This window comes from Triticum aestivum, chromosome 7D (assembly GCF_018294505.1).
Source record: "Triticum aestivum cultivar Chinese Spring chromosome 7D, IWGSC CS RefSeq v2.1, whole genome shotgun sequence".
In the NCBI taxonomy this organism is placed as follows: domain Eukaryota; kingdom Viridiplantae; phylum Streptophyta; class Magnoliopsida; order Poales; family Poaceae; genus Triticum; species Triticum aestivum.
The window spans coordinates 62952588-62963466 of record NC_057814.1 but is presented as its reverse complement, the minus strand read 5'-3'; positions in this window follow the sequence as shown (position 1 = coordinate 62963466).

The following is a 10879-nucleotide window of genomic DNA, read 5'->3' as shown; positions in this document are numbered from 1 at the left end:
TAGTAATCATATATACAATTAGCATAAGAAGCTAAGGTTTCATTATCATTAAATTTGCATGAAAAGGGAAGGTGTGGAGCCCTCATCCTAGAGCAACAAGTATAATCATATCTCAAGCATACTTGCCGAGCATACCACTTCAACATATAAATTTGATCCCGTAATAGTTTCCCTTTTTGAGTCAAGCGATGATCCCTAAAGTATTCACGTTGATCCAACGTGTCTCCCATTACATAATTGAATGGGGTTTTCTCAGGATTATCAAAGTAGTACATAATTTGTTTCACATAATGAGCATCGAGGGTTTTAGGAGGTTCCCCATCTCCATGAGTAGCAAGTACACCTAATTTTTTTGGTATTTCGTGTTCCATATCCATAACTAAAGATAGAGAACAACTAAGAACAGCAAATAAAAATTACTTAGTGATAAAGCAAACAAGCACACACGAGAATATTCACCCCACGCTATTACTCCCCGGCAACGGCGCCAGAAAAAGGTCTTGATAACCCACAAGTATAGGGGACCAATTGTAGCCTCTTTCAATAAGTAAGAGTGTCGAACCCAACGAGGAGCTAAAGGTAGAACAAATATTCCCTCAAGTTCTATCGACCACCGATACAACTCTGCGCACGCTTGACGTTCGCTTTACCTAGAAAAAGTAAGAAACTAGAAGTACTTTATAGGTGTTGTTGGATAGGTTTCCAAAATAATAAAGAGCGCGTAAATAAAAAGTAGGGGCTGTTTAGATGAAGACACAACTAAATTAGTTTTAGTAGAGAGCTTTTTGTTACGAGATAGTTATTTGTCCCTAGGCAATCGATAACTAGACCGGTAATCATTATTGCAATTTTATTTGAGGGAGAGGCATAGGCTAACATACTTTCTCTACTTGGATCATATGCACTTATGATTGGAACTCTAGCAAGCATCCGCAACTACTAAAGATCATTAAGGTAAACCCAACCATAGCATTAAAGCATCAAGTCCCCTTTATCCCATACGCAAACAACCTACTTACTCGGGTCTGTGCTTCTGTCACTCACGCCACCCACCATAAGCAAATCATGAACATATTGCAAACCCTACAGTGGGAATCCCTCATGCTTGCGCGACATGGAGAGCACCATAGGACAGCACCAATAATAAAACATGCAACTCAAACCAATCTTGATCATCAAATAGCCCATAGGACAAAACGTATCTACTCAAACATCATAGGATAGCCATACATCATTGGGAAATAATATATAGCGTTGAGCACCATGTTTACGTAGAGATTACAGCGGGTAAGAGAGAGGTTACACAGCTGCATAGAGGGGGGAAGAGTTGGTGATGATGGTGGTGAAGTTGTTGGTGAAGATTGCGGTGATGATGATGGCCACGGCAGCGTTCCGGCGCCACCGGAAGAGAAGGGGAGAGGGGGCCCCTTCGTCTTCTTCTTCCTTGACATCCTCCCTAGATGGGAGAAGGGTTTCCCCTCTGGTCCTTGGCCTCCATGGCGTGGGAGGGGCGAGAGCCCCTCCGAGATTGGATCTGTCTCTCTGACTCTCTCTGTTTCTGCGTTCTCAGATTCTGCCCTGGCACCGTTTCTTTTATATCCGGAGATCCGTAACTCCGATTGGGTTGAATCTTTCGCCCAGATTTTTCTCATAAAATTAGCTTTCTTGCGGCAAAAGAAGAGCACCAACCGCCTTACGGGGTGCCCACGAGGGTCCAGGGTGCGCCTGCCCCCCTAGGGCGTGCCCCCCTGCCTCGTGGCCCCTCGGGCACCGTCTTGTGTTGATTTTACTTCCCAAAAATCATAAATATTCCAAAATAATTCTCCGTCCGTTTTTATCCCGTTTGGACTCCGTTTGATATTGGGTTTCTGCGAAACATAAAACACGCAACAAACAGGAACTGGCACTGGGCACTGGATCAATATATCAGTCCCAAAAATAATATAAAAAGTTGCAAAAGTATATGAAAGTTGAATAATATTGGCATGGACAATCAAAAATTATAGATACGACGGAGACGTATCAGCATCCCCAAGCTTAATTCCTGCTCGTCCTCGAATAGGTTTATAAGGGCCTTTAGTCCCGGTTTATAAGGGCCTTTAGTCCCGGTTCTGGAACCGGGACTAAAGGGTCGTTACTAATGCCCTAGCCCTTTAGTCCCGGTTCTTACATGAACCGGGACAGATGGGCCTCCATGTGGCCGGTGCGGCGAGTTCAGGCAGGAGAGCCTTTGGTCCCAGTTGGTGGCACTAACCGGGACCAATAGGCATCCACGCGTCAGCATTCCAGGGGCTGGGGTTTTTGTTTTTTTTAAAGGGGGGTTTGGGGTTTTGGGGGGTTAATTTAGGTGTTTCATATATTGTGTTAGCTAGCTAATTAATAGAGAGAAGTTTCCTCTCTTATCTCCATGGTTGGTCGACGCTACGTACTATATACGTATAGAGAGGATTAGACACGCTAGCTAGTAAGCAAATGAAGGAAATAGAAGACCGGCATGAACATATGCATACAGAGAGAAGTGATATCGACCACCTCTCCTTCTCCGAGAGATTGGTCGAACAACAAGTTCTCGTATATCTATCCGACACTACCGGCTACATATATACAATAATTATCTCTTACAATATAATCTCCTAATTATATATGAACACAGGGTCCACATAGTATTCTCTGTTTTCAGCGATCACGTGGTCAAGGAAGAATGCCACCAATTCCTTTTGAATTGCTCGCATACGATCTGGTGCTAGGAATTCATCCCGCATCCGAAAGATCAAATTTGAAGAAGGGGGTCAATACATATATATATATATATATATATATATATATATATATATATATGAATAAATGAAACTCAACACAAATGATGGTAATAAAATAGAATTGTGAATATTATTGCTTACACACTTCATATTGTTTGTCAGAGTAGCCCCGCTCACAGGTCGTGTGGCGGATGGACTCGCAAACGTAGTATCCACAGAAATCATTCCCTTGTTCCTGCCACAACCACTTTGCAAGAAATAGAGGTCAATCAAACTGATAAGCAAGCATGCTAAATGATATTGATGAAACTAGCGCTTGAATCACTAGGAGATGCGCGGAACATGCTACTATAGTACATACTTTCGGGTGTCTAAATTGCAGCTTCTTCGGCGGTCCCGGAGCTTTTTTGGTGAATTTTCTCCAAACCCTGCCAGACAAAGAAAACAATTACTTGATATCAGGAAATGAACAAAGTTGCTGATATGGTGGATAATGATCGATTTAACTTACTTCTCGAGCATTTGAGTCATGTCTGCATAGTCCTGGAGATCTTTTCATCTCGAGTCTAAGACGGTTACTACTCCCTGATCAAGCTTAATCTCTAGGAGAATATAGTGGAAGCTGCACACGCATGCATAAGTCATCAATTACATTACTATAACCTGGACTAATAAGGGAAACCAAATATGCACAAGACAGTAACACTCACTTGAAGTTGTAAGGAAAGAGTATTATATCTTTGTTTTCATTTATTACCAACGATCGTAGCAAGTTGGCCTCGGTATTTTCGGCATGATATTTAACCTCAGTTGCATCTATGAGATTTGTGTTAATGAACCCAATATCACCGATTTGTCTTTTCTTCAATTCGGCGATCTTCAATCTGCATAATATAGTGAGGATAATTATAAATACATGCAATGAAAGAGCTGACCTATATAGAGAGACTTAATGACAGAAGTAGTACTACTTACAGACAGTAGCAAGTGACCGTTGATTTATCGAGGGCCTTCTGATTGAAAAACTGGAAGAACTCCTCAAATGGATCATTCAACAGTTCAATTCCAACGAGGTCATGCTCCTCTTTAACTGTCAGCGTCAAAGTATTCCTCCCCCCAGACTCTCTGCAGGTTTTCATGTACCAATCATGTAATCTTTGCATCATCGTTGTTAGAGATCTTTCATCTTTGACGAGAGGCTTCCCGTAATGGTATTTGTGTTCGTCCACCTCCAAGAAATCATAATGTACATCGTCGGGCAGGTAATCTCCAAGATTGCTACAACCGGGCACCATCCTCGGATCATTAGCGACGATGTCGCTAGACACCTTGAGCGGGGGGCACGATTGGTTCGCTTGTTTGCCGAGCTGGGCAATTTTTTTCCCAGCTCGTCGTTCTTTTAACGTTTGATCACTGACAGTACTTCGCGACCGCTCTGCTTCGACAAATGTCTTTGCAATAATGCGCTCATAGTTGCCTCTCAGCGGAGACTTTGGTGGTATTGTCAGGGTAGCCAGAGTGCGCTTCGCTTTCACCGGATCTACCTTCTCCTCCGGAGGTGGATGTTTCTTTGCTTTCACCCCTTCAAAGAAGTTCATCACTTCAGCTCGCACAATCTTCGTGGTTTCCTCCTCAGTCCTCTCGTATGGTAACTTCTCTGGAGTCTTCAGAGAAGGACCGAATCTGTATTGCCTCCCGCCTCTGGCTGTACTGCTAGACGCCGGCAGAGCAGACGGAGCGGCTGTGGCTGTCTTCTTTCCTTGCTTACGAGGCGGAGGAGAAGGACTACGACACGCCGGAGCAGCCGGAGCGGCGGCGGGTCTCTTCCGCCCTTGCTGACGAGGCGAAGAAGGAGGAGGCTGGCTGCTCGGGCGCGCCGGCGCAGGCGGAGAAGGAGGAGAAGTGCCGCCACGCGCCGGAGAAGGAGGCTGAGTGCCCTGATCACTCGCCGGAGGAGGAGGCGGAGTGCCGCCACGCGCCGGAGAAGGAGGCTGAGTGCCCTGATCACTCGCCGGAGGAGGAGGCGGAGTGCCCTTACTCGCCGGAGGCGTCCAGTTCGGAAGGTTGATGAGCTCCTTCCGCCATAGGCATGGAGTCTTCAGAGCAGAACCCAGTCGAGTCTCCCTTTCACCGGTAGGGTGGTCAAGCTGGAGGTCCTCAAATCCCTCCGTTATTTCATCCACCGTCACCCTAGCATATCCTTCTGGAATCGGACGACAGTGAAAAGTTGCGCCGGGTTCAGGAGGTTGAACAGAGCAGACAGCCGCCTTGACTTTGAAGTTCTGCCATTGCATCATAAGGTGGCAACGTTGAGACTCCGTGATAGCATCCACGGGGTAGCTAGTAGGAGCCGTCAAGACATGCTCCGACTGAAGCAGCTCGGAGGAAGCCACGCTACCTCTCCGCTGAGATGGCGGGGTAGCTTCGGTGGTAGTTTCGGCAGGTCGATTGCCGTCTCGTTCCTCTAGCGCTTGAACCCTTTCGTGCAGCTTCTGAATTTGGGTCTGCTCCACTTTTTTCCTCCTCTCCTGGCTTTTGTAACCGCCTGCGTCCGAAAACCAGCATTCCACGGAACGGAGCCTGGCGTGTCTCGTGTCCGTCCAGGGTGCTCAGGATTCCCGAGGGCCATTGTGAGCTCGTCGTTCTCTCTGTCTGGAACAAACGTCCCTTGCTGCGCTGCATCAATATAGTGCTGAAGCCTCTTGACTAGTATTCTCAAAAGCTCGTCCATCCAAACGCACTTCCCTGATACAGGGTCCAATTTTCCGCCAGCCCCGAATAATCAAGTCCGGCAACGGTCTGGCCAGTTCATTGTCTCTGGTTCGATCCCTTTATCAAGTAGATCATTCTCAGCCTTGGCCCACTTAAGCCGGGCTTTGAGGTAGCCACCTGAACCCGTGCGATGTTGAAGCTTCTTCTTCGCAGCATTTTTCTTGTTTGTCGCTGACAACTTCTTACTCTTTTCCGATGTCTTGTGGGCCACAAATGCGGGCCATTGATCTCTGATCTTCTCATATTTGCCGATGAATTCTGGTGTCTCTTCTTTGTCGACAAACGTTTTGAGCTCATTCTTCCACCTCCTGAATAGGTCTGCCATCTTCTTAAGAGCATGAGACTTGATTAATTGCTCTTTAACTGGCTTCTCCGGATCCTCCTTTGGCGGTAGGGTGAAATTTGCCTTCAGCTCAGTCCAAAGAACATCTTTCTGCATATCATTGACATAAGACACCTCAGGGTCTTCCTTCTTAGGCTTATACCATTGGTGGATGCTGATCGGGATCTTGTCCCTAACAAGAACCCCGCACTGAGCAGAAAATGCTTCCTTTGTCCGGATGGGTTCAATCGGTTGGCCGTCGTGCGCGATTGCTGTGATCTCAAACCTTTCATCCGAGCGCAACTTTCTCTTTGGGCCTCGTCTCTTTACCGAAGTTGTGCTCGATCCGGAGGGCTAGAAAAAAGAAGAAAGACGAGAGTTAATTAATATGTGTACGTACCAAAACAATGAATGCATCAATTAGCTAGTCATCACAGGCTTAACTAATACATTTACCTGGCCGGACTATGTTCGGTCACCGGAGCAGTCACCACGAGCTCCTTCTTGCACCAGCATTTGTTCACCGGAGCCATCATAATCATGTCTTTCCTCCTCCACTCTTCGATCACCGTAGCCTGCTTCTTCACCCTGTTCTTCCAGACCATCATTGTCGTTAAGATACGACAAGACATCACCTCCGGCTAAGATTATGTCCCCCAACACCTCTTCTGCTTCCTCGTCTCGTCCGTGCTCCATTGTTTCTACAAATATTACAACATGGCAATTATTACACAAACATGACAGCGGGTGGATATATTAGTGCAAACGTAGACCTAGCTTATTCCGGGTTTGGGGTGGCCTCGGCAACGCTTCAAGGGTAGGGGTGCGGCGGGAGGGGGTAGGAGACCGACATCTTTTTTTCTAGGGTTTGGGTGTCCTCGAGAGTTTTGGTCGAGCGAGAGGGCCTGGGGGTGCTCCCATGGTATAAGTTATCACGGTCGAAGTTATCCGGGAGGGGGTTATATCGACAACGTCGACATACATACATGGGAAAATAATGTTATCGGGGAGGGGGTAGGTCGAACCCCCCCTCCTCGTGTTGAAGTTATCGGGACACGGGGTATATCGACAACGACATATCCGATAAAAAATAAGAAGACGAAGAAGAAATAAAAAGAGGAGAAGAAGATATTAATAGAGGAGAAGATTGAAGAAAAAAAGAAGAAAAAAAAGAGAATATTCTATTTTCTCTTCTTCTCCTCTATTCCTTTCTTCTTCTCCTCTTCTTTTTTTTCTTTTTTCTTCTTCTTATTTATTTCTCCTCTTCTTCCTCTCCTCTTCTTCTCCTTTCTTCCTCTTCTTATTTTCCTTTTTCCTCTCATTCTTTTTCTTCTTCTTCCTTTCCTAGCTAGATATATAAAACTTTTCTAAAAATGTAACTTTTGCATATATACATGGAAAAAAAATGTTATCGGGGAGGGGGTATATCCACCCCCCCTCGACCCTCTTTTCCTTCTTCTTCCTTCTTCCTTCTTCCTCTTTTCTTCTCCAACACAAAACACATCTCATCTCATCTCATTTCATCCAAACATAATTCTTTGCATATGAACATACATACATTTACTTTTTTTCTTAAATTTTACATATGAACATTTTCTTAAATGAGCATATGAAAATTTTCTTAAATATTAATGAGCATATGAACATACATATCACCAAAAAATAGACCTTTTTCTTGGTAAAAAAAAATGCAAAAACGAGCATTATACAGCATATACAGAGCATTATACAGTGAACATACATACATACATCGTAACAAAAAAAATGAAAAATAGGCCGGTGGTCGGCGCCGGCGACGATGGTTGGCGGTGGCGCGCGCTTACGGATGGCGTGCGGGGACGGCAATGAGAAGGAAAGGGGAGGAGGCAGGGGCTCCTAGCGCGGGGAGGGGTTGAGGTCGCCGGCCGGAATCGGTGCGGCGGCGGACGAACGGCCTCGGGGATGAACGGGTCGCGGAGCCGGCATGGTGCTACCCCGCAGCGACGGCGACGACGGGCGTGGGCGACGTCGACGGCGACGACGGGCGCGGGCGACGACGATGGCGTCGGCAGGGACGGTGGGCGGCGTCGGGCCAGCCTGGCGGCGACGGGGCAGGGGCGACGACGGGGGCGCGCGGACGGCGTCTGGGCGGCCGGCGGCGTCGGGGCAGCGGACGGTGTCGATCTGGGCAGCCTGGCGGCGTCGATGAGATCGGCGTCGTCGGGGCAACTGGCGATGAGTTCGTCAAATTTTCCTAAGTGCTACTTATATACCCAGGCCTTTGGTCCCGGTTCATAGCAGCAACCGGGACCAAAGACACTCTTTAGTCCCGGTTGGTGCCACCAACCGGGACTAAAGGGGGGGCATTGGTACCGGTTAGTGCCACCAACCGGTACCAATGCACCCCTTTAGTCCCGGTTGGTGCCACCAACCGGGACCAAAGGCCTTGTGTTGCTGCGCCCGCGTCGAATGTTTAGTGCCACCTCGCTAGTTGAGAGGGGCGCGCAGTGGTTTATAAGCCCCCACTGCCGCTCCCCTCTCGAGCTCCTCTCCATTGCAGGCTTACGGGCCTAATTGTCACTACTATGCCTGATGGGCCTACTAGGCCTTCTGCGGGCCTGAATCCTGGCCCATCGATGGGTTTCTAGTCGTATTCAGGCCGTGGTGGCCCAGTAGGTGGCATATTTTTTATTTTTTGCCTGTTTTTTGTTTTCTTTTTTGCTTTATTTATTTTGTTTTGTTTCTACTTACAACAAAAAACTTATTTATTTTATTTTGTTTCTTATTACTTATTTATTTTACTTTATGATAATTCTTTTTGCTATTAAAGTTTCTAACAAAAAAAGTTCTTTCACTACTAGAATTAGCTTATTTGCCGTCTGCTTGTTCTTTGCCGTCCGCTGGCGGACGGCAAAGAAGGTCTTTGCCATCCGCTTACAGAAACGGACGGCAAAGAACATGCTGATGGCAAAGAAGGTCTTTGCCATCAGCCTGTTCTTTGCCGTCCGCTGGCTGACGGTGAAGAGAGAGCTGGCGCTAGTAAACGAGCTAATTGGAAAAAACTTAATGGCCCCCTCTTTGCCCTCTGCTAGCAGACGGCAAAGAGGAAACAAAGCGGACGGCAAAGGCTGGGCGGACGGCAAAGATGTGACCTAACTAACGGCCGAGCCCCACCCTGCCACTTCTCTCTGTTTCTCTCCCTCTCTCCTCCCCGACGACCACAGTAGCCCCCGCCGCCCGCCGCCGCCCCCACTACCCGTCGTCGCCCCCGCCACCTTCCGCCGCTTGCCCCGTCAACCCACCACCCCGCCGCCCCCACGCGCTGACGCCTCGTCGCCCCACGACCCCGCCGTCCCGGCGCCCCGCCGCCCCAACCACCCCGGCGCCCCGCCGCCCCCACCACCCGCCCACCACCCGGCGCCACCGTCGCCCCCGGCGCCACCGCCGCTGCATTGCCCCAGCCTCCTTGCCGGCTCGGCGCCGCCGCTCACAGCCCCGGCTCCGCCACTCACCGCCCTGGCGCCACCGTCGCCCCCGTCGCCGCCGTTCCGGTGAGTTATTTTTTTCTTCTGTTTTTTCTATTTTTTTGCTGTTTAATTGTTAGTGTTAGATACAAATTAGTTTTAGTGCTATAATGACTAGTTTTAGTTATAGTTTTACTTTAGTTATAGTTTCAGTTTAGTTTTAGTTTTTATTTTTAGTTTAGTTTATTTTAGATTAGTTTTAGTTTTAGTTATAGTTTTACTTTAGTTTTAGTTTTAGTTTAGTTTTAGTTTTATTTTTATTTTAGTTTAGATTAGTTTTAGTTTTAGTTTTAGTTCAGAAGAAGAAGAAGAGTAGAAGGAGGAGGAGGAGGAGGGAGGAAGAGGAGGAGGGAGAAGAAGAAAGAAAAGAAGAAGAAGAAGAAGAAGAAGAAGAAGAAGAAGAAGAAGAAGAAGAAGAAGAAGAAGAAGAAGAGGAGGAGGAGGGGGAGGAGGAGGAGGAGGGAGGAAGAGGAGGAGGAGGAGGAAGAGGAGAAGAGGAGGAGGATGGAGGAAGAGGAGGGGAGAAGAAGAGAAGAAGAAAAGGCTGTCACGTGCCCCGACCGCAACCCACACCCTGACCCCGACCCCCACACCCCGACCCCGACACCCCGGCCCGACACCCCGACCCCCGACACCCTGACACAGCACCCCGACACCGACACGGCACCTCGACCCCGACACGCCACGCCGACACCCCGGCACGACACCCCGACCCCGACCCCCGACACCCTGACACCCCGACCCCGACCCCCGACCCCCGACACCCTGACACCACACCCCGACCCCAACACCTCGACACCCCGACCCCCGACACCCAGACCCCGAAACAGCACCCCGACCCCGACACGCCACCCCGACACCCCGGCACGACACCCCGACCCCGACCCCCGACACCCTGACATCATATGTTTTCGATTTTGTTATGAGAAACATCATATATAATTGTGTTGATCGGGTAGATTTAAACATCATATATATATTTTGATTTTGTTATGAAAAACATCATATATTATTATTCATGTCGGTATTTTTTATGTTGTACTAATTTCGTTTACTCTTTGTCATGGCAGGTGTTGAAAGATTGTGGGCGCTGGTCGGGAGCGCTCAGAGGCCCCTTCTTCGTCGGCGCGTGGTGGGAGGTCTTCCATTCCACACGCACCTCTCCGCCGAGCGTTGCTGGACAGTATGGCGACACCGCCGGGCCCTTCTTCGTCGACAGTGGTGCCCAGCAGGGGACGAGGTAAGGGAGGGAAGAAGAGAGGAGTTGGAGCACGTGGTTGCGGCCGCGGGAGAGGAGGTAGGGTGCCTGCTAGGGCGCCTTCCTCGCCGCCACCCCCAGCTGTTTCACCCGAGCACGTGACTGCTAGGGTGGACTCATCCAAGGAGGAGGCTACACGGACTCTGGTCCATGAGCCTTCGGCCCACGAGCCTCGGGTCGACGGGCCTTCGGCCCACGAGACCCCAGAGGAGCACACGTCTGGATGGGGTACCTGCCCGGATGAGCCTGAAGGGCCGAGTGGCCA